Genomic DNA, 22,719 nt, shown 5'->3' with positions numbered 1-22,719 from the left:
AGCGGTAAGGCCAATTGCCCATGCCAAATAGAAAGGTATAAACTTTCTAGCCCAAACCTCTTGGACCGAATCAGGAGCATTTTAGTATTGCAGCGCGAGATTCCGACAATGAGCGCATCGCTCTAAAGAATGCTTCGGTTGCAAATACAGTTAAGCCTTCAACATGTTGTGCAAAGCACTCGTACATCACTCGCCGTACTTCAGTTCTACTCACCTGCCATGTAGAGTACTTTCGCGTCATAGAACGATCCTTTCGTTCGCGCGTCTCCGGCCCAGTAGACCTGGTACACCTTGTCTTCAACTACACCGCTAAAGTCCCTTACATCGTCCGAACTCACAACAGGCTGGGTCTTGTCAAGTAGAAATTCTACTAAAATATAAGACATTGTAGAGCTCAGGCGGGATCGACAGGTTGGAGCAAGCGGGCAAACAAAAAGAGTCGAGAGCGATCGTTCATGGAACCCGGCGAAGCCTCTATGGGCGAAGCGAAAGTGGCGTGTTCGGTATTTCGGTGGGCTTCTGATCAAGGTTGTAAGTCGGTTGCGTGTCATATCTCTAACATCAGCGGTTTTATGGGCTCACATCCCGAAATCGTTTTCTCAAGCATAGATTATTTTTCGTATTCATAGATTTGATGAAATAATGGTATCCGAACGAACTTTACGTCCTTTGACCGTACGTCTGTCTGCACGTCAAAGCATTTTGACGTACAATCAGAGACAATCGATGTACAATCAGAATCGCCACCAAGACTTCTTGATGGCATTTCGCGGCGGCCGACTGCCACCAGGAAACCATCAAAAAGCCGACAAGCGGAGTCTGACTGGAGCTTGACTGTCGGTCAGAGCAACTTGTTGGCCAATCAGACATGCTTGACGTACAGTCAGGCACAGTCAGCGGTCCACTAGAAAACATTGACTGCCAAACAGGGTTTCATTGATGGATCTTTCCTTCGGGTAGCTGTTTCCTACATACACATCGTAATAACTCTCTCTTGTTAATGCCAGGACAGATGTAAACAGGAGCACAAAAGCCCCATGAACGGGCAATCTCAAACGACGAGGCGATGTGGTGTTGATGAATGCGCGCCGTCGAAGGCTCACGCGTCGTTTGTGTTCAAATCGGCTTTGAAATGACAAATTCTTGCGTTGCTGAATAGGATGTAAGTCCAGCACGTAGCGTAGGTGGTGACGAAGGCTTAAAGTGATGGTAACTTTGTGTCCCTTTGACGGGGACCGCTGAGCTAAATCTTGGAGTGAGTCGAGCTCGTTTTTCTTCAACCATTTCTTTCGGCACCCAAAGTATTGTTATGCCCCGATGTTATTTTTGGCCCAGGTAAACAGCTGCTAGGGGGTCATGATTTGGTTCTCGAGGGGACTTCGAAGACTGGCCCTTGCTGCCAGACGCTTCACTGTACCCCCGACTCCGTCACAAGCACTCTTCCCGTGGGACGTTGCGGAAAAATTACATTCGGCGGAAATGCTGAAATTATTTTCGTGTTCACAGCGGTTTGCAATGTTTTTTTTATTCTTGTACTGAGGGGACGCACCAACTGAAAAGTAGTGAATTTTTTTAATTTGCGGAAGGTCTTGCTTCAATATCTTAATTACTTCACTCTGAAATACAGAAACTGCCACCGTGTCGTGTTCTAGGCAGTCAGAAATAAAACAATGATTTTATAGAAATCTCTTGGGTGGTGGCTTCTCGTTTGCGAAAGTAAATAACAACGGGGTGTACTGATGCCTGAGTATTTACCCAGTGATAGAATTGCGGGGCATCTTGCACGATGAAACTATATAATTTCCAGCGAAGTCCATGAGTACTATTGCCTCGTGTTTGCCTATGTTTGCTTTGCGCTCCCGCAAGTATCGTGCCTGTTGTTTGCTCACAAAGTGGTGAGCCTTCAGTGCCTTCAGCATATCTAAGAATTTTTCGCGGAACTCGTCTGGTGTCAGAACAGTGGTTTCCAGTCGGCAAAGCATTCCGCTAACCCTTTGTTGCACATGGACGTAATCCGTTTCCTCCGGGTCAAGAAGTGGAGTACTGCGGAGCAAAGTATCAGCAAAATCGGTACTTCGGCATTTGGCACACCTGTCAAGCATACACTCTTCATTGAGTAGGTCAGATACTGTAGTGGATAGAAGCTCTTCGGTGCTTTCATCTAATCCTGTAGCATGAAGCATGAGCTTAAAATTTTGGTGTTGCATGCACACACAAACTGTGTGAGTGCCGCTCCCCCCTGCTAGGACACAATGTGAAGGCCGCAGACTTGCGAATGTTAAAAAGCCGCACCTGAAGTCGCAGCTTTTTTTTTCATTCCTCGTGCATTTCTTTCAAGTTGAGCAACAACAGACGCTTTTGGCGACCACGTAGCACGTCCTTTTTTCCCGGTAGACAGTACGAGATAGCGTCGTCCTGATAGAACTCCATGATGGAGGCCTTGACTTCTTCGCTGACCGGGCGGCCTCTTCTTTCTGGCACGGTGCCCAATATTCCTGATTCTGACCTGACCTTTTCGGCTTGACGCGCTTGTCGTTCCGAGGCTCCAAAGAAGTTCATAATCTTTTCGCGAGACCAAGAGGGCCAATGTTAGAAGTTGTAATTTTTTCTCTATTTTTCTCCAGGTCAAACTTGTTTTTTACATCTTGCATGAGTGATACGTAGTCACTCAAAACAAAATCTTCATCCTGGTTCGGCTGAGAAGTTTGTTTCCGCTGTACACCCAAAGATGTATAAACTCTTCTTTCGGCGGTGATTTTAAGTTTTCTAAGCTTCTTTTGGGCGTATGTCTCGTGGCTTGTTCGCCCTCGTTTTCGTTGGAGAGGGCTCTCTCCAACGGCTGCGAGGGCCTCGTTGACACTCTGAAGTGCTACCTTGGGGTCATCGTGCTCAGGAGGGGCATCACGAGCCAGAGGTGGTGATGGTGCTTGAAAAGTAGGTCTCTTCTTCGATTCGAAACAATTTTGCCGGCATGCTTGACAAAGTCGGTTTCCAACAATAAGGTTTAAATGGGGGTGCGCATCTGCCAAGACTATTGTGATGACAGCTGATCAACGGCGGTTTTTGACGTGTTCATAGAAAGGGTTAGAATACCACTTGGATGCAATCAGTGATGTGTACTTTTTAAGGTAGACGATAATGATGTGAACACACTGTACGGATGTCACCTTGTGGGCGCCCGGAACGGAGCGGAAGAAGCCGCCGATCCGTGTGCGTCAGGTCTTGACCCTTGATGAGGGACCGCGTCTTGGTCTGTGTGGTCACATGGCAACCCCTTGCGCCAAGGGAGCACGGAGGAAGTTCGGCTTCTGCAATAAAAAAGAAATTTAAATGGAACATGACTGCTCCTTCATTTATGTGAACCATATCTGCGCACTGCGCATAAATGACAAGTCGGGCAGGCAGATATGCGCCTTACGTGCAGAAGCTAGCCTTGTACGCAAAACGCCATTCGGTTTTGAACTTCTATAATGCTAATTGGCTTGTGACAGGTATAAGGCGAACCATGTGTATTTAATATAAGCCAACGCATCCTTCCCTACAGCTTGGGCTTATACATGTCTAACGTAACGCATACTACATGTACGACGAACGGCCAGCTTTAAAAAAAGATAGCTAGTCTAGTTGGTTTAAAAAAGTCATGAATTGAGCGGCCGCAACTATATACAGATACTGTGACAGGGTAGACACTAGTAAACACGATACAACTATTATTGTATTGTACAAAATAAAGCCAGCTTTCCTACGTACCCTGATCAGCATCCACAGGAACCGTAGATTGACTTCTTTCTCCAGAGGGACCAGCTTCATCCATCGTTACACCACCGTACAATGTACTTCACGAAAAATGAAGTTCTTTCTTCGACAGATTTCCGATCTCAAATGGTCATTCAAAAGCCAACTGCTCGCTTGTCAGCCCTTTCTTAGCTTACTAGCGCAGAAGCGGGTTCCTCAAAAGGCAAGGAATGAGTCTCGATACCCAGTGTCAATAGTGCGGACACGTGCCTTTGTTTATTCATTATTTCCGATGGGTCATGTGAAGATTCCCGCACTGACAATATGGACCGAAAATAATGCTAGAAGCGCAATCTTGGCTTGTGACGATGCTTCAAGCGTCTGAGTTAACATACTGAATCAGCGCGTTTCAGAGCTTTGATCACGCGCCTGTAGCCTTCACTGCGCTCCAACTAAGCGCGAACCGGATCATAGTTCCGCGTTTCACCGCAGTATGCGTGACGGCTAGATTTCGCGGCGATATTATCGTGTTTCAGACGTCCACGTCAGCTGATGCCGCCCGTCGATTAGGCATCGCGTTTCGGTGTGTGAGGAGCCGCCCTCGGGTACAAAGGGCACAACGGGCCTGCCATGGCGACGCACTGGCGGCACCTCCGATTAGTACACGATACCCGCCGTTTCTTCTCTTATAGCCAAGAAAAGAGGGACGAGGGGAAGCGGGCAGCAAACTCCGTTGTTTCTTTGGACCTAATCGCTTCGGCTATCGTTACAGGTGGCGTGCTTTGCGGCGAAGATGCGTTAAGAAGCGACGCCGGGTGGTGGTGCGAGAGTTCAACTTCAAAAATTGTTTTCTCGCTTTAAACAAAAATTACTCTGATTAAACTTTCAGAATCAAAAGACGATCAATCGTTCTTCCAAACCCACCATATTTTGTATTTTTACTTGGACCATCTCAGGGTGGAATAAACGGCCGTTTATGCGTCAAAACACACTTTTTGGCAACTTCAGGATTTTTTTTTTTTACTGCAAGATGTTTAATTGAGCGGTTTAAAATATTTTTGTGGATTATGTACCTAGAGGGGCAGCCAGTAAAAATTTATTTAGGTCCCGGGAGCAATTATATATATTTTTTTTTAATAAAATTACAAAAATTATTATTTTTGAATATCATTATGGATTTTTAAAAAAATATTTAAACTAAACAAAACTGGACAAACCCAACCACATTGTAAGTCGACAACCGTGGAAATTTACGGAAAAAATACTGTTGGGTGTTTCATTAAAAAGCTGATTTTTCGTCAATTATTGAGTGATGCCTAGTTTCACGTTGTTTTTGAAAAATTTAAATCGCACTCACGTCAGCACAATTTTTTTTTCGTCAAAACTATTTTAGGGTGTGGCTACGGACATTGCGGCCGAAGCCCATGAATTTTTTTGTAGAAATCGGAGGTGGTCGAGTGCAACGACTGGGACGTTTGACGTGGAATGACCCAGCGCTTTTCTTGTTTTACCGTAGCAAGAACATAATAAATTTCATTACATGCCTTGATATAATTGTACCACAACAGGGTGGATAATAAAATCAAGATAATTTAAATAATTATTTAAATCAAACCAATTTGGCTATTTTTTAAGCGCACCAATGTGGCTGAAATTAATTAAATCAAATATTTTTCCCCAAAACAATACTGAAAATGTTTTTTTTTTTTTTTTTTGTTCGCCTATGAGTGTGCTTCATAAGTGTATTTATTTGGAATTCGAATTAAAGAATTATCAAGCAGGAAATATTTATACCAGACGGCCATTAAAAAACGCATACAAATGTTTTGTGATAAAAAGTCACTAATTTCTAGCTGAAGACATTTCATTCACGCAAGTTTAATTCAAATAAAAAATCTTAATTATTCGATTAAAAAATATCCTGACTTTTTTTTCCACCTTGACCACAAATAACATTTACTTATACTGAGAAATGAACGCCGCCAAGGACACGACCAAATAAATAAAGGGGAAAAGTTCCGACAATTTCACTTCCCAAAAGCTCAAGAAAATGACTCAATTCTACAAGGAGATGATGTTGAGCAAGGAAGCTCTGCCTCGCATGCACCATGACAAAAAATAGCTGGAAAACATGTAAATGTATAGCTGCATCCCCCTTTATTCAACCTACGAAACCGAATAGAGGTAAAAACGCTACATCAAGTTAACACCAAGACAACACACAAAAGAAAAACACACGCACAATGAAGATGTTCATATGGAACCATTTAGGGAAACAATACAATTAGTTGCTCAGCACAGAAGGGCGTGGCACAATTAGAGAAGTAGAACCTGCTGAAGGTACTGAAAGTAACATATACTTCTGATGACAAAACTGATCGAAAAGCTTAGGAGATCGACTGATGGTGCTTCAGGTAATAATAATAATAATGCTTTATTCGGCTTATAAGAACCCGGAGGATAGAGAAGGGGCTTTTTCCCATACCATGGCGGCTCACTGTGCCCGCTACAAAGATAAAGAAGATAAATAGTAAATGACACTGAAACTGCGCACTGGAGGCCTGTCGCAAATGCATTATGTACCTTGTGAAGGTTGCATTTGCTCATCTCAAGCATATCAGGGCTCAGATATTCTTTGACTTTTCGTTTCAAGCTCCATGACGTTGGGCCGATCGGTGAAGAGGCACAGCAAGTTCCTGTTGGACAGCTCCACAAGTGCTTCTTTGACACGTAAAAAAAGTGTGTCAGGTGTAGCGTGGCCAAGATTAAACGACTGAAGATGTTCCACAACGACACGTCCTGCAGTGTCCGAGTAAAAGTCCACTAATACATCCAGCTGCTGAACTTTCTCTTCAGGTTTGGGCGTTTCGTCAATCATGGCCACGTGACACACGTTCGGCCGCACAAGCTCCTTGACCAGCTTTGACTTGAAGTATGGACCAAGTCCATCAGAGATCACATATGGCAATTTATTATGCCCACATTTGAAATTTCTTGAACTCTCGGAGCATGGGAACATGTGTGGGTACATGGCTGTTGCAATATCCCCCCACGTTTATGGTAGAGAGTTTGCAACCACGAACATGAAAACAGTTTCTGCCTTTACGGTTCTACTTTCCAAAAAAAAACTGTTGCTTTGCATTGACTGAAATCGAGGCTACTCTTAACAAGCCCTGACTTCCGAAGTCCCCCTTCAGAGTCTCGAAACTTTGAGGCATTGCTTATGTGCTGCTTTGATGATGCTTGGCGGTTTATTGCAGAGATACCACGCTGGAGAGCAGTTCACATAGGTACTACAAATAGTGCAGAAGCCATCACTCTTTGGCACTTTTCTTACACCACTGAGCGATTAGGCCCCCTTTTTGCCCTTCTCATGTAGAACGCTATCATTGAACTTGGTGTGCCGCTCTAATACAAAAAAATAAGATAAAATGCTATTTATCAGTGTGCTAGCATAAGAAAGACTACAAATGAACACAAGACCACAAACAGAGGATACCCACTACATTAATCAGTTTTGAATAAAATGTGTTTTTACAAATGCAAGCGTCTCAAACCCGAACCACAAAAATGACAACCCACTCTTTCACCAAAAGCATCCAAACCAGAAACTTTCAAACTACCAACTAGTTAGGGCCTGGCATCCTGTAGGCAGACATGAAGCAAACTGCTTACCGCAGAACCCTATACATTGTATTCGTAAACCGCGTGTCGTGCTTCAGCGACGGACATGGATGTGCAGTTGCACGGAGGAACAGGGAAAGTATCACAAATTTGAGCTCGTCGTATTGTGCAACTCGGATCACCTCTAAGTAGCACACTGCAATTAACAGAGCCATCATATTCGCAGCAAAATACAGAAGTGTAAGTGAGCAAGGCTAAAGTGCGCCGAGCAAGTCTACCCTCGCGTGAGAGCTGCTGGCCGGAAAGGTTTCGGATCGGACCCTAAAAAGACTTCATACATAGGGAGTTTTAGAGCGCCGATAATACCGATAACTATGGCCAATACCCTGCCGGCGCCGCGTTTCAGTTCCATGAAATCACGATTTAGTATCTTGCGCGGGAATGCGATTTCAACTTCTAACAATGAAGTAGTAAAAAACGACTTACCTTTGCTCATTTTTTCAATGATCCCGGGCTGCAGAGCCTCAGTCAATCTGACGACTCGACTTCGGCCGACTTATTTAACCGCTGATGATTGAAGAGTAAGAATCCAGTCGGCACTCGCAGGTGGTAGTAGGTAAACCCGACCGACACAACCCGAGTTTTTCGCGCGCTTTTGTCTCGGGATGCGTTGAATTATGCAATATGTTTTTGGTATAAATGAATGCCGAAATAGGGTATAGCAGGGTACCCTATTTTAAGAAAAATCGAAGGTGGTGTTTTTTTTTTTATTCGCATCGGAAGTTTTGTTGTTTGATTTTTCCCCATGTTTGCCTAAATATATCATGATTATCATATCACTCAAATACCTAATATATATTTTAAATAATAGCCATATATAACTAGAATATTGCTTAAAAAGTATATGATTATGATTAAATTATTTCATGATATACGGGCTTCCACATTTCGCCATTTGTCGTTCGAGCAGGCATGTTTGGCAATTTTTAGAAAAATAAATATAATTTAAATAAATATTATTACTATATATTACAAGAAATCTGTACCAATAGTTTGTGTCTAAAAAGTATTAGATTTCTTCTAATTTTACCGTTTGGTATTCAATTTCAAACGTGCCCCCTCCGTCAGTGCGCATTAATGTAACTGTCCACCTCTTGATGCCTTACGAATTTTCCTGTCCGCGATTTTTTTTTTCTGCTCAAAACTAAGTGTGGATTCGTTTATACCAGACACTAGACAATGGCATATAAAAACATCAGTCGAATTAAAAATGTCGACCTGCCACCCTTTGGTCAGTTTTATCTGAAATCACCCAGCTTCTAGAAGACCCTAGTCTCGTCAACTGTGTCTGTGTTGCATTCCTCATATTCTTGAAGTACAGGCGTAGAGTTTTCCATCTACTTCTCACATTCTTAGCGTTAGCGGCCGACCCTTTACCAGACTTGTGCAAACGATATGTCGGTCTTTAAACCGCTGGAGCCAACCGCTAGTTGCATCGAAGTCTTCATGTCCGAAGAGGCACGCTAAGCTGTTCGCCTTTGTTTGCAGGAATGCGCCAGGCACGGGTCAGTTTTGCACCCTCACTTCTTTAAGTCTCTTCCACATCAAGGTACAAACAAGGCCTCACACACTTTTTGTCACTTTAACAGTGTTCGAATGCGTGTCTTCAATCTTCTGCCTTGGGCTGGTGACTCTAGATAATGTGTTTGAGCAAAGTCAAAATCCGGAACAATGTGCTTTTTTTTTTTTTTTTTTTTTTTTTTTTGCCATTGCTTTTTATTGTTTTTAATATCTTAATTTTAGTCTCCAGGGACACGGTTTCACGTTTCCTCCCCATATTCACGGGCTCGGCATAGAGAGCACGGGTGGTGATCGCAAGCTATTGGTGGACAAGCAGATTCCTTAATGTTCGCTATGGTTTGCTACTGCCGATGGGTGATGCCACCATCACATTCTTTCAGCGTTTACGTGTCGAGTTCATAGGTGGTGCCAGCCACCGCCTTTAATTCTCATTTGTAAGCACCGGGCAATCGGAACACCGAAAATGAAACCAAATACTTCAAATAGTGCACTCCATTTAGTACACACTGCATTTATTACTCCTTATCTGCCAAATTTTCTATCTAAGTTTATATTTAAGCCGTAACATCGATTTAAAGACATGTAGGGCACCTGATTTTGCACCCATGTTGATGCTAAAACGATGCCTATGTCATAAAAACAAGAGGTTGTTTTCCTCGTTATTTAATGAAATAATGAACCCAATTTTTGGCAATAAATAATGCCAATTTGTATTAAATTTGGTTCAAAAACATATATATATGGGCAGCTTTCGCTCCCACGTCCCCCTCAAAGGGATACTACAACGAAATTTCGGCGCTTATTTTATGGTCTATATGTGTATCACATTGAACACACCAATATCCTGTTAAGAAAGTCACGAAAAGGAATTTCAAAACAAATTAAATGATTAGCAAAAAGCACCTGGTGGATGTCGCGAACGCCTCGTTTGTAATGCCCGTCTAGGAACCTTGACAGCTAGTGACGGTGAGTGTCTCGCCTCCGGCCACGACAAGAGAAGAGGGGAAGGAGGAACTCCCGTCTTCCCGAGAATCCCTTTTGTGTGTTCCAGAAGTAGCTATTGTCCCCCTACAAGATTATAAAAGATTAACCCGTCGCTCAAAATTCATACAAAAGCAGCCGCTTCGGTGGCTGGAACGACTAGGCCATACCCTCGACGTCAGCCTCGCCGTAGCTTTGCTCGTCGCGAGCCGACCTACGTCACGATTGCCTCGGATGTCACGTGCTCTAAGCTGGGTTTTCTCCGAGCGCTTGCTAGAGTGGGCCGTTTATAACAAAAAAATACAGCCACCAGGCTCAAAATACAAACGTGCGATTGTCATTTATGGATATTGTGGATCATATTCAACCTATTTTTAAACACGACGGATATATATCAAATTTCGTTGAGGTATCCCTTTATGGGCCACGACTCCCAAAAAAGCTGTGCAAGGTTGTCTGCTTCAGCTTGGCATGACAGTGCTTCACCAAGTAGGCATTCATCTTGTTTAGGCTGCACACATGCTCCAAGCAGGCCTCTGTCTGGAAGTAGCGCTGGAGTACTTATACTGCATGGCTTGCCTCTGTAGTCGATGGCGGGGTGCTCTGGTAGACGCCATTGTCGATCTCCTCTTCACACTCATCACCGGTGCCATCTTCAACTTCCTTCAGTATAGCTGCTACACTCAAGAAAAAAGGGTGTCAAAAGGTGTATCCTTACACCCTTTGTCCCATATACTACACCCCAAAATTTCAATTCGACGTACAGAGCCCTATATTTGAACAGACGGCCCGAAATTTCACGAGGGGCTTGATAGCCGTGTGGTACAACATTCTAAATAGCTTAACTATGTATCAAAGACCACATAAAGAGAACACCGAGTTTTTACAGTAGGTTCAAGAAAACCCCGATTATTTTTCTTGTTGTCAGTAAAACATACATTAGCTATTTTAATAAGTTGTACCACTTGGCTATCAATCCCCTCGTAAAACTTGGAGCCGTCTGTTCGACTATAGAGCGCTGTACGTCGAATTGAAGTTTGGGGGTGTATTATGTGGGACAAAGGGTGTAAGAATACACCTTTTGACACCCTTTTTTCTTGAGAGTGTAAAGTGTCCTCACGGCAGGTGACAACGTCGTCATCAACAGCTTCATAATCGTCTATTTTAACAGTGCCAGTGCCGCACACCTCAGCCACCAAACCAAACCAAAGCCCGGGGTCTCTTTGTTTTCCCGATAACCAGAAGCTTCAGTTTTTTGGACCCGTCCATATTGGCTTCTGCCAGAACAGTGATGCGGTCCTTGCTGTGCTTACCTCCTGTGCACTTCTCACCTTTAAAGCTGAGAGTCTTGTTCGGAAGAAACTTATAAAAAAGCGCCATTTCGTCTACGTTGAAGATGTCGCTGGGCTCATTTGAGAGTACATCTTGGAGCTTCTGCTGCTGCCAGTCAGCGCAAACATTTTGAACCACCGTAGCACTTTCACCTGCTATGGTGGGGAACACAACGCCGTGGTGCTTCTTGAAACGGCTTAGCCAGCCGTCGCTGAATTTGAAGTTTTCAGTGCCCATCTGGAGTGCGATGTTTCTTGCCTTTTCCTCCAAAATAGGTCCAGTCACTGGAAGGTTGGAGCTTCGGTCACGCTTAAACCACAAGAAGAGTGCCTTCTCGAGGCCCTTGTGGTCGGCGAGACGCATCCTCTTCCTACCGGGGGCGAAAGCGCCGCTGTTTTATGCCTTCTCAATCTTGTCACCATCCTTCAAAATCCTCGAAGAGTGCACTTCGGGATGCCGTTTCTTTTCGCAATGGCCGTTTTCGACTCCTGGCCGCCGCTTCACGCCTTCTAGAATTTTCATTTTGTCGCTTAAAGACAACGCATTATGCGGTCGCTTTTTAGCAGTTCCCTCCATATTGCACGCACGTAGAGTGAGAGACGCCCTTATAGATTCACGCATGTAAAATGCGACAGACCAACGCCGGACGAACACAACGTGCAAAACGGCGTTCACAAACAAAAATGCGCGGCGCGACTGGCGCGACCGCATATCGGATTGGATTGGATTCTGAATAACGACAATAACGAGGTCAATTGGAAGCTCAGTTTCGGTTTCGTTTATTTGTGTTGCCCAGAAGATGGTGTTTTGATTCTCGAGCACAACTTAGTACTTATTTTATAGGAAACCAAATATTTTTTTATATGTGTTTCACTTGAGAGTTGTTTTCGTTTATGCGAGTTTCGTTTAGCGCGCGTCTACTGTATTGCGTTCGTTGCTTTTTTAAGTTTATGAAAATTTTGCTGCTAGATTACAAGTTTTGCACCGCGCACCGAATAGAAATTGCTTCGCTGTAGCCAATATTACGACGAGTTATGGAGTTCCTGTGTCGTTATAAGAGTAGAACTGAATTAAAATTAACTGTTGGGATAGTTGGTAACGAATTGCAAAATTATAGTGAAAAAGACTCTGTCAAGAAGGAACAATGGACACTGTTCTGTTTTCCTGTTCCTTCCTGTCCTAGTCCTTTGCGCTATAATTTTGCAAAGAGTATAACTCATATTGAAAGAAAGTACCTATTCACAACCAAGCTTCGTATCTACTTCGCTATATCACATAATTCGCTGTATCAGTGTTTGTAATAACGAGGTTCGACTACTACTGTAAGAGACAATAAAATCCCACCAAACAGTTCCTGCCAAAGTATGTGGAAATTTTTTTTTGTTCAGAGATTAAGGGCATTTATTAATCTAAATTGAACCATGCCCTATGCTCCAAACATCGATTTTCACTATGGAAGGGGAAAAAAAGTGAAAGCCATTTACAAATCCCTGTAACGCCGAATTGGAGTGCAGCTCTTGAGGAGGAGGAGTGAAGGGTACCGAGGGGAGGGTAGACCCCACCTCCTTCTCCTCCTCCCCTCATTCTTTAATATGCTCCGGGGGGGGGGTCACGTGACCTCGGGAGGGGGGGGGTGTCACGTGACTTCGGGGAGGGGGGTCACGTGACCTCGGGGAGGCGTGACCTGGGGGTCACGTGACCTTGGGTGTCACATGGGGGTCACCTCAAGGTCACGTGACCCCCAAGGTGACCCCCACGTGACCTCAGGGGGTCACGTGACCTTGCGGGTCACGTGACCTCGGGGGGTCACGTGACCTCAGAGGGGTCACGTGACCTGGGGGGTCACGTGGGGGTCACCTTGGGGTCACGTGACCTTGAGATGACCTTGGGAGGGGTCACGTGACCTTGGGGGTCACGTGACCTTCAAAGGGTCACGTGGGGTCATCTTGGGGTCACGTGACCGCGAGGGGTCACGTGACCTTGGGGGTCACGTGATCCCAAGATGACCCCACGTGACCCCCAAGGTCACGTGACCTTGGGGTCACGTGACCTTCAGGGGGTCACATGGAGTCACGTGACCTTGAGATGACCTTGGGAGGGGTCACGTGACCTTGGGATGACCTTGGTTACGGCGACGCCGACGCCGCTCAAGCCGGGAACGGGCCCCTAAAAGCTGCGCTCTAAAAAAAAACAATGTACACAGTTGCACTTCAGATCAGATCAGAATACGTTTATTGAAATCAAGAATTACGGAGAGTTAGTTTGCCTTTCACTTGAAAGGGAAATCTTCGCGTTGCGGTGGTTCATGAACTTGGCAACTTCATTCTTGTATGATTATGAGGTGAGAGGTGATGGTGTGATGGAACATATGGAGGAAGCTTAAAGAGAGGACGCCAACTCTCCCTTGGACACATAGTCCAGGAGAGACCGGAGAATCTCCGTCCATCGTTGGGAGTCGCCCATGGGATACTTCCAGTCCGTTAATCTTTGTGGCCGATGGTCTGCTGGGAACTTCTCGATGGCTTCTGCCCTGGGCGAATCGAGGGCCTTGCATTCCCATAGGATGTGTTCCAGGTTGGGAAGGGCCTCGAGATCTTTGCATCTTTGGCACCTCGGGTCCGGGGGGACCGCATAAGGCTGTGTCTTACGTAACTGGGAGACGGTAATGTGGCATTGGAGTCTTGGCGTGACCGCACCCCCAGTGCGAATACACCGAAGCAGCGCCATCTCCCTTCTCTTAAAAACCTTGTCTGGGATGGGGTACACCTCCGGTTCCCAGGTTTCTTGTAATGCTTTCTTGCACGCCCTCCAGGCTCTCCGGAGCTCCTCCGTGGGATCGTAGGGCTCCTCTTCATGTTTCTGGGCTTGTTGTGGGGTATCATCGCAGTCAGGCGCGAGCCGGGACGGCAGTGATGAAATTCTCATCTCGTGCTGTGCCGCTGCGTGAGCCACCATGTTGCCGGGGATTTCTTCATGTCCCGGGATCCAGCGAATGCTGATTCTCGTACCGTGATTCCGGAGGAGTCTCGGCGCCGTTTGAAAGACGAGATTGATAGTGGGGCTAGAGGTTGCCTTGTGTTTAGTCAAGTTTTAGAGCGCAGCTCTTAGGGGCCCGTTTCCAGCTTGAGCGGCGTCGGCGTAACCAAGGGGGGGTCACGTGACCCCCCCCCCCCCCCGAGGTCACGTGACCCCCCCAGGCCACGTGATCCCCCAGGTCACGTAACCCCCCCACCCGAGATCACGTGACCCCCCTCCCCCGAGATCACGTGACCCCCCTCAGTACCTGCGGGTAGTCACGTGACTACCCGCAGGTGACGTGCCCCCTCAGTACCCTTCCCTACTCCTCCTCAAGAGCTGCGCTTTAATTCGGCGTTACAGGGATTTGTAAACGGCTTTCATTTTTTGACCGCCTCTTGCGAGTCTGTGTAAACTATGAGGTTTCTTCTCTTGTTGGGGATACCCTCATAGTTGACTAGTGCCATTAGGATGGCCCTTTCTTCTACTTAGTCTGGCGTGTTCATGGCGTCGCGGCCCGAACCCGCTATGACGTCGAAGGGCTGGTCACCGCTGCCTTGGTAGAATACCGCTGCCGCTGTCCAACCCCAAGGGCCCGCCGCCCCGTCGACGTACGCTATGGTGTTGTTGGCGTCTGTTTTAAACGTCTTGACCTCAGCTATGTGTTGTTTTACAAATTCTTGACGTCTCTCTTTGTTCTTCTTCGGGTGCATTCTTCTGGGTATGGGACCATCTCCCATGGTCCCATACCGAGGTGGTCTGCACCATGGGAGATGCAGACCATCTCCCATGGTGGCCTAGCTTGGGGGAGGGGAGGGAGCTCAGGGAGAGTGATGTCCATGAACTTAGCGATCGCCCTGCCTTCTGTGTGATGCAGCCGCGCCATCTGTGCATCTTCCTATTGCCCTAGAAGATCTTCAATTTCTGTCAAATAGACGCATTTGTGAAGCTTTTCTTTCTTCGTGTTTCTCGGTAGCCCTAGAATGGCGCGTCTCGCGTCATTGAGCATGGTCTTGAATTGGTTTTTGTGGCCCTTTGTTAGCTTGTAGAATCGTGCCGCATACGTGACTTTCGAGACCAACGTGGCCGTCACCAGTTTCCGTGCCGTTTTCTCCCCAGCTCCGCCGAGCCTATGGGAGATTCTCCTCACTAAGTTGAGGCCTTGCTTCCACTTGTGCCTAATCTCGGTGAGCCATTTGGTAGTGTTGTCGATAGCGTAGCCGAAGTTGACCCCGAGGACTTTAATAGAGTCTTCCTTTGCTATCGGGTCTCCAGCGAATGTGAGCGCAAGGTCTGTTTGTTCCCGACCTTTTCCAAAGACAGTGTACTTTGTCTTCTCTGGCGAAGGGAACAGGCCCACTTCCTTAAAAAAATCAGCAATGGTGTCCAGTCCTTCTTGCAGTGCGACCTTCTGGTTGTCCGGCGTACCTTCATGGGTCCATATCGTGACGTCGTCGGCATATGCCGTTGCGTTCAGCAGTTGAACCTTATGGAGTCTCCAGAGCAGGGGCGCCATGACGATGTTAAAAAGTGTGGGCGACAGCACAGCTCCCTGTGGGACTCCAATGTTGTTCTCCTTGGGGGCAACAGTTGCACTTGACAGAGCTTGCAGGCTGGGGGTCGGCCAAGTTTGCTTGCGACAGCATTGTTTAATGTTTTTTTGTTTTTTTTTAGTTGCCAGCTTCGAAGTGTCTTTTTACGGGGCTGCTAAAAGACTCAGGCTGGTAACACATGAACCTCTGCTTGTTCACCGCTCTCCAAGAATGGCTTCCGGTTGAACTTCACATAGTGACTCAGCAAACGTCGACACAATAGTCCTATTCTTGAGTACATGGTGCAGCTGCACGACTGATTCTCAAAAGAAACTTTGTGCCAGACATCATTACGCCTGGATGAAAATTTACAGGTTCGCAAAGATAGCATTCTGATATCTGGAGGGTCGTCTTGTGTCTTTGCCCACTCCTCACTCACTGATATGCATGCATTAGAGGTAAGAACTTCGGCACACTGCTTTTGTACACCTTAAGTTGCTTGGTGGGAGTAAGAGTAACATGTCTTACGAGTATGGTCTTGTGACCATGCTCCTGTAAACCATGCTTTTTTACTTTTTCAGAATTTCCTGCAGTGCTTCATGCAGTTCTTTCATAAACTCCAAGACATTCTGAATTTTAGTCGTCATGCGATTCAACACCATTAGTATTATTGCCACCTGTAAACTTGCGGTCACAGAAGTACCGGACCCACATTGACCCCGTAAGTGACTATGTCACAACATGGTGTGAGTTCAAACAAACCGTTGCTAGGGACGTTGCTATGGACTAATGCATGGAGACTCCACGTGAGGTTAGGTTTTTGCTTAGAAGTAAATAATTTTTTGTAAGCAGCCTAACCTCTTGATATCTAATTATGAAGATGTTCTTGTCTCAGTGTGCTATTGCAACGATAAAAGCCATTTCTGAAGTATTACATTCCACTTTGCTTTTGTGGCAGACGACACGATAGATTTGCTGGCCTCTGTTGCAGCGGTCGTCTTTATTGAATTGCGTCAGTAAACGAGCGACAAAAGCAAGTGCATCGCCATGGCCGTAGAAGCCTCCGCAATGTGCGTTTTTTTCTGTGAGAAACCCAGTTTAGCTTTGAGGGGTGAGAATGCCGTAAAACCAAACCACGTCATGCAATTCACTTACGATGACAACCTGAAGTGCATTACCGGCATAGTGCAGGCCAGCATGAGAAACAATCATACGCCATCAAGGCAAGTCATTTATTATTCTTATTATTGATGCTTGTACTAAATACTAAATTAAAAAGCTAGTTCGAACAGGAGAACGTATGAAGAGTACATTGAAAAAACATCACCAAAGGTAGCTATAGAAACATAAACAAAACAACCGGATAGCGCAAGGACATAGGCATACTTCTCAACGCTGTTTTACCATATCAGTGTAAGAGTACTGCAAGTTTGAGCTGGATTTTACTCACTACTACTTGCATGCAACTACTCTATCAATATTATAGGAGTAATATATAAATACAGCGCCATATTTTAAGACATTATGACCAAGGAGAATGTGGCTTTTACGTGTTCTCTGTTGGTTTGTTGCTTTTTTTTACATCAAAGCAACTGTTTGCCATTGCTACATGCACTCACCGTATGTTTTTATACTGTTCTTTCGCGCTTTGGGGTTTTGCAGAAATCTAAAGAAACTGCAAGAATCTTTCTTTACACGATGGTCTCGACCAGGTACGAAGCACCCTCCCATAGCACGAGTCCGCAAACAAAATTTAGGATCTCAACCGATCGCCTAAAGTGCTTTTCTCACAGGTGTAATGCGACCTCTTGGCAGGCGGTCTCAATCGACGCCCGGACTTTCAATAAACCATATTTTGCATCGTACCCTACTATGAATTCTTATAGGTGCCTCAAACTCATGTATTTCAAACAAATGCAATATCAGAATATCGTGTTTGTTCGCACGATTCAAGCACCGGCTTGGCCGGCCGGAATGTGGCAGACGGCATACTTGCATTCGTCGTCTGCTGCAGGTATCTTGAGGACCGGAAGTTGCAGTCGTAAATATTTCAGAAACAAGCGATTACCGGCACACTTCTGTCGAAGCATATATGGCATTCAAGCTTTCTATATCTGTGATTTTTGGAAGTTTAAATCCTAGTCGTGATTTTTTAACGGTCGGTTTTCGTAGCAAAATTTAGCCACGTGTATTTGTCTATAACAAGGACCCTAGCAACGGTCTGTTTGGACCTATGACGTCACACTTACGGAGTTGATTTAATAATAATAGAACCCTTTCGGAAAACAGGACAACTCTGTGCGCCACTGGCAACAGTGTGTGCGCTCTCCATGTTGAAGAAATGTTTTTTCTTCGGCCCGCTCGCTCTGCATGAAAAAGTGGCATGGCAAATGCAAGTAACGTGGTTCCGTTTCCCATTGCCGGCTGACGAAATAATCTTTCTAGCCAGCTTGTTAGGTATGAAACCAGAAACAAAGAGCTCTCACCATGATATGCCCGCAAATCATTTTTGGAGTCCACAAAGCGTCTAGCCCACTAAACTTGCATAAAAAAGATGCCCTTAAGAGAACTAAATGCGGTGCTATCGAAATACTGCATGGTAGCATAAAGTAACATGGTATTAGTGAATGTTTCAGTAACATAAAAATATTTAAAAAAAAACACGTCTGCAACACTACGTCTTTTGTTTTTTTTTTCGCGCAAATTTTGTTAATTTTGAGGAATGCAATGTAAAGCTAAAATGAAATGACAATGTAGGGTATGCAAAATCGTGAGGCTTTTTAAACAGCACCAGATTCGCCATGTGTAACCAATGCTCGTTTACCTGCGGGTTAAACATATCTAACAGCAATAGGAAAGAAAACGCCAAGCAGTAAAATGAAAAGCCAATATATTAACCCCATTAAGCAAATGCATGCGAATGTCTGACGTTAGCCAAACGGCCGCGGCAGCAGACGGTCTGATATACATACTACCTTCCATCCGGATTCGTCAGTGTATCCATACTGCATGCCGACAGGGCCACAGCAGTGTGTTGGCATAATCAGCCACGCTCTGGAGCGCGTAAACTGTCCTTGAAAAAACCGATAAAGCGCCTAAAGCTTGATAGGCACACAGGGAGGTTGCGACCTGCTTTCTGTCAGCATGGTATGGTAGCTGGAAGGGAGAGGTGTGACGGTCAGAGGAGGCAAGGCCGCCGCGCTGCGTTATGACGCCGCGGTGGTGCTGTGATCAGCAGCCCGATCAGCCCGTTCTGTGTCTGCGCTGTCGTCTGCACGTTGTTGCGATCCATTCATTTTGCGCTGTGAACTCCTATGCAACACTTTTTCTTATGTCAAAATGAAATCCTAGCCCGAAATTTTGATTTTCTTCAACCAATGCAGTATGTTAGTTTGGTATTTGCACCTCTGTTTTTCAAATCGTGGGCTGATCACAGAGCCTTGCCCGCAGCAGCCACCCAAGTACTTGTTTCTTTTTTTAGATGAGTCAGTCTGAAGCGAGATCGGAGCGGAAGATTTTTATTGTCATGTGTTGCAAGCAAATGACGATAATGACTTGCTTTGTCATCGTTTAATGTTAACGTTTACATTGTTTGTTTATCTTAAGTGCGCAGAGTGACCACATTTCTGGGACGCGGATTGAATGGATTTGCGATGAAGAAACGACATACAGCTGTCAAGCTGCCATCTTGTTTATTAAGCGAAGAAGGGGGGAAAACAGACAAAAAGGGAACGACTGCGCGACCTTAGCACTGGATTCGTGGTGCCATCTGGTAACGGTTCATTACACTACTAAGACTCCCTCTTAATGGACTGTTGCCACGTCTACATTCTTGACACCCAAACGTTCACTATGCCTCAGGCCGTCCATTCAAGGCCTTGGTGAAGAGGTCTGCAGAGTTACTCGACGATTCGACATACTGGAATCGCAGCTTTCCCTCTTCTACGTTTTCTCTCAGTAAAAAGTGCTTCCGATCGATGTGCTTGCTTCTCTCTGATGTGACTTGATTTTTTGCCAGCGCAATTGCACCTTGGTTGTCTACCAGCGAGACCTGTGGTTCCTGTAGGAACTTACGCGCACCAAGCTCATTTATGAAGTTCTGTAGCCACGTAACTTCCTTTGTAGCACGACACATGGCCACATACTCTGCTTCGACGGTTGACAGTGCAGTGCTTTGTTGTTTCCTGCTACTCCAGGAAATTGCAGCGCCAGCTAGCGTGAACACATAACCGCTGAATGACTTCCTGTCAGCCTTGTCTCTAGCTCAATCTGCATCGCAAAAGGCCTGCACACACTTCCCAGTTCTTTTGTAGATTAGCGCATAATTCTTTGTTTGCTTCACATAGCGAAGGATGTGCTTTATGCCACTCCAGTGCTCTTCTGTGGGATGGTCGTTGAACTGACTCGTGTAAGTGGTGGCAAAAGCCAACTCCGGTCTTGTAACTCCGACAAGGTAAAGCAACGCACCAAGTGCTTGTCTGTACTTGCGCGGCAGGTTTTCTCTCGTTTGGTCATTTTTATCGCCCTCCCTTCTTCAGTTGCAACAGACTATAGTCGAGAAATTTTCGCAGTACAGCCTCCTTTCTTGACCCACGCCTTAGGGCCTCCTTGCTGCAGCGGCTGTTATAACACTGATAAGCTCTCATTTGCTTGATAATGCACTCTGTTGTTGTTGTGGTACCAAACCTGCACTCTACCTCTTCCTTGTACAGGTAAAGGCCCCGAACTACCTCGTTCCTGTATAGGCAGATAGCGTGGCTGACGCTCATTTTCTCAAATCCGTTCTGGTGTAGCACCGGCTTTGTGACGCGCAGCCTGGCTCTCAGTGGTGTGAGCTTTTTGTTATCACACTTCCAGGCTTCTTCAATGTGCTCCACTAGGACTTGTCCTTCTGGTGTGCAAAACCCTGCGACCATTTTCTCGAGCCTTCACCAGGTACAGAATGTCCGAAATGAAGTGCAGCTTTCTGCTTGGGTCTGCAAGATGCCACGTCTTGCAGATGACCCTTCATGATGTTGCTTTAATTCCAAATATTTTCCACATACGTCTGTTCTATGCAGTAGTGTCACGTCATAAAGTCAATGAAAAGCCGAGTTCTCTCAGTAATCAAAATAGCATCTACTATGATACGTGCAAGCATTTCGGCTTTTACATTAGATCGGGACTCAAAGATGCCCAAGGTCTAATCCCACTTTCTACCAAACGGCTGAAACAGCAGAACCAGCCCATGGTCGTACATCAGGGGCTTTTGTTTCTCGGTGGTGTAGTCGGCCAAGTCCACAAACCTTCAAGCTGGGCAACTTATCCTACACTCCGGTGCTCAGAAAGCTTAATCTCATCAATGAACAACCCGCCGTGGCACATGGAGGTGTCAATAAATTTTCATTTTCTCAACAAGGCAACAGAACATGTTTACGTTGAGGCCAAACCCACCCCTGTATGTACGAGTGTATGTGTGTTGCAGGACCATCGTCTTTTGTTTGCAAAGGTGCTCGTAAAGACGATGGTTCTTCATCCACATTATGATGCACTGGAGTGCCCATTCACCTGTGAATCTCATTCCTTATGTACTTTTACGCTTGGATGCCTGAAGGCAAGCTCTCACCTGCTGTTGCGGCATGCTGGGCAAGTGCTGAAATTCTTCATCCAGGGTTGGTGCATTTTTCATTTTCACTTCTGCCATTTTTTTTTTTTTTTTTTTTCATGGCAGCAACTGTTTCTTTTACTCTTGTAAGCTTGAGCGTCTTGATCCGTATCTTGTGAGCTGTTGCTTGGACAGAGTATCTGACACTCCTCTTCTTGCGCAAAAGTTCATTCAGCAGCAGCTTGTACAGATATTTACACTGCACACATCTGCTGTTCTGGCTCTGAACAGTGCCAGTGCACTTCAAACTGAATATTTTGCGTCCAAATGTCCAGTGTTTACACTTCGTGCGAAGCAGTTCATCAAGGTCCTGCACTTCTCCCAGTCCCATGCTGGCTTTCGTCACTTGCACTTCTCTCAGCAAGTCTTTGGCATCTGTATGTTTTCTACTTGAACTTTTTCAGAGTTGCACCCTGAACGATCACGAGGGAGCAAATCCCGTTGCTCGTGTTAAACACCACCGACCGCTCCTAGCCTACCGTCCCTCCGTCTATGTTGCATACTAAGAACGCAACAACCTCAGAAGCACATTGAACCAGATGGTTTACCCAGTAGTTGGACCTGGTTGTGGAGCGGCTTCGGCTTTTTTCCCGAGGTGCCTCAGTCGCACTGCGAGATTTTTGCTCTCCGTCGAACTGAGTCTGCTCAGCGCATGTTCACGTTGTCACAATGTAGGTCGCGATTCTACGAGAACCCTGCCTTACGGATGGGTGGTTCTGGCAAGCTGAAGGGCTCGATGTGTTGGCCCCCTGTCATTCCTCTTCGCAGTTGGGAACACTCGTAAGGTGACGGCACGGATTTTCTGCTTGTGTCCCATCTTCTGGGTGTCGTACTTCCGCGTAGGTTGCTGCGCTTGGAGTGCTGATTGTGTCCCTGGCTTAACGATGGTGGTTGCCGCGGTTTGTCCCTGTCTCTCCGAATCCAGGTGAGCTAGAGCTTGGAGAGTGATCTCCCTTTTCGGCGTTGGTTTGCTGCGGTGTCCTTGTGCCGAGGGCTGTCGCTGACGTTGCAGGCGGCGCGCACCGCGGGCAGCCTTGTTTGAGTGTCAACTGTAGATATACTGCGTCGGCCGGCGGATACGCTGCTGCAAAGGTGGGCCTCCACGTCCTTATGTTGTCTTCCTTTTGCGACTGTTGTCGAGATGTCAACGCAAACGGCGGTTCTTCTATGGTTGCCTGCTGGTTGCAGTTGTAGGACACTTGGCATTTAGGTTTCCGTCCCCTGCTTGGGTAAACTTTGTACCACTCTGGGCCCAACGTTACATGGTCAGGAGCA

General features: G+C 45.9%; 1 protein-coding gene and 1 pseudogene across 1 annotated transcript in view; one reads left to right on the top strand and one right to left on the bottom strand.

Annotated features, from left to right (window-relative positions):
- The window catches only part of LOC120835976 (indolethylamine N-methyltransferase), a 173,153-nt gene that overhangs the window by 27,403 nt on the left and 123,031 nt on the right, over nt 1-22,719 (top strand). The gene's annotated exons all lie outside the window — the stretch shown is intronic.
- On the bottom strand, nt 13,633-14,981 carry LOC120839762 (annotated as a pseudogene).

The sequence above is a fragment of the Ixodes scapularis genome, unplaced genomic scaffold (genome assembly GCF_016920785.2).
Source record: "Ixodes scapularis isolate PalLabHiFi unplaced genomic scaffold, ASM1692078v2 PGA_scaffold10__122_contigs__length_95168666, whole genome shotgun sequence".
Lineage (NCBI taxonomy): Eukaryota > Metazoa > Arthropoda > Arachnida > Ixodida > Ixodidae > Ixodes > Ixodes scapularis.
Note: the sequence above shows the minus strand (reverse complement) of the source record. Positions and strands in the feature narration are given on the sequence as shown.